Source organism: Crocodylus porosus, unplaced genomic scaffold (genome assembly GCF_001723895.1).
Source record: "Crocodylus porosus isolate Cpor-Errol unplaced genomic scaffold, CroPor_comp1, whole genome shotgun sequence".
Classification (NCBI taxonomy): Eukaryota; Metazoa; Chordata; order Crocodylia; family Crocodylidae; genus Crocodylus; species Crocodylus porosus.
In genome coordinates this window covers 65705933-65707701 of record NW_017728950.1, presented here as the reverse complement: position 1 = coordinate 65707701, position 1769 = coordinate 65705933, and the positions used below count along the sequence as shown (strand labels likewise).

The 1769-nt window shown below is 41.5% G+C and overlaps 1 pseudogene; it reads left to right on the top strand.

Annotated features, from left to right (window-relative positions):
* Positions 1-736: 736 nt before the first annotated feature.
* Positions 737-1142, top strand: LOC109323316 (annotated as a pseudogene).
* Positions 1143-1769: the final 627 nt, after the last annotated feature.

Below are 1769 nucleotides of genomic sequence, written 5' to 3'. Positions count from 1 at the left end.
TAAGCAGTTTTCTTTGTATGCATGGATCTATGCTAACTGGAGGGGTCAGAGGAGGGAGAGGTAAGCCTGAAGGGGAAAATGGACCAAGAGATCAGGCGAGAGCAATAATCATCTTTACCAAACCCATACCCACATACATATAAACCCATGTGGCTTCAAGAAGAGAATGAGTGGGGGTGATACAAAGCCCCATGGGTTGCTGGCAGAATACAACCTACCATGAGTCACAATGGGATCTGGTACAGCTCTTTATTATGGTGATTTAACCTACAGCACTGAAGTCTGATACCACATCTATCCAGGGTTATCTTAGAGTGGGATTCACCATTTTTATAGAGTTCGATGTGCCCTGACTGTCTGTTTGGTTAAGGCCGTAGTGTGCTTTCTGCGTGATAACTGTAACTTCTGTACCTTAGTACCCCTACACTTTTGAGAAAGAGCTTGTAGTTTGGCTTTTAGTTATTCACTTAAAACACTGCCAAATCTTGGCCAAGTCATAATCCTCTGAAAAATCATGGTTTGCACATGCTCTGGAGAGTTTTCTTAGAGCATCAGATGAAGAGTCCATCTGTACTGTGCATGCCACGTCCTAAGGAAGCAAGTATTTTCCAGGATCTCCCTTGCTATTCCTCCTTCCAGCTGTCAGGGCCTGTTGTAGTCTGGAAATAAGCAGGGTGCAGGGAGAATGTCTCTCTTGTGCTGTCATTGCTTCTCTTACAGCCTGTTTCAGGGCAGAATGGATCCAGCAAAGAAATACTGAGAGAAGAAAGAAGGGCAATCCGCCATCTCTGAGATGGTAGCTAAGACATATATCACCAACATTTAAAACAGAAGCATGGCATGTGTATAAAAGAAACAAGCGCGTCATCTGCACTGGGAGTTTCATCAATTTGCAGAGAAGGTGATGGGTACTCCTCATGTGCACATTGACACAAGATTGAACACAATAATCTGGGGCTAAAGAACAAAGGAATATTCCTTACTACAACCATGTGCATTCATCTGGAAAACTCAACGAGGATGAAAATTCATGCTACAAACTGTACATGCTGGTTACCTATGTGTCAGTCACTACTTTTCACAGTCTACAGGTTAAAAATAAACTATTTTTGTTGCATGTAATTTATAAAAGTGACAGTTAAAGGAAGAGCCAAAGGGGGAGGGGACATAAACCAATGAGGAGGGTGGATAGGGTAAAGGCAAGAGGAGTAGAAGTCCAAATGGGCATGGGAGTGGGTATCTCATGGAAAGAAAAGCTGTACAATATTGTAGTATAAGGTTTTCTCAGTCCCTTCTGTTGAATCTGTCCTACTTTGTCTGCAATATTTACATATTCAGTAAGGCAGATAAAGAGAATGTGCTCTCAAGGAGTACAAGTGGAATGAGAAAGATTGGGTTCTAGTCCCTGCTCCAAAGAAAGGTTAATTATTTTATTTTTATTATAACATAACAACAGTGTTAACTACAGAGGAAAAAAAAACACGTCTCCTTAGTTTTCTAACAATGGCAAAGCAGAGAAATACGCAGACAAGTATGTCTTCATTGCAAGTGATTTGTAATGTATTTACCTTCAGGGATGAATCTCAAATGCATCATCTGCTTTCTGGGTTGACCATGTCTCTCCTGCACCTATTACCAAGACAGACAAGAAAAGTGCAATCATTAATTTAGCTGCTATTCATTGCCCTGCCTCTTTGGCAGGTTGTTCTAGCAGAGCAGAGGACATTCCTCAATTGTCCAGGGAATTCCAGTGTTTTGGAAGAAGGTGC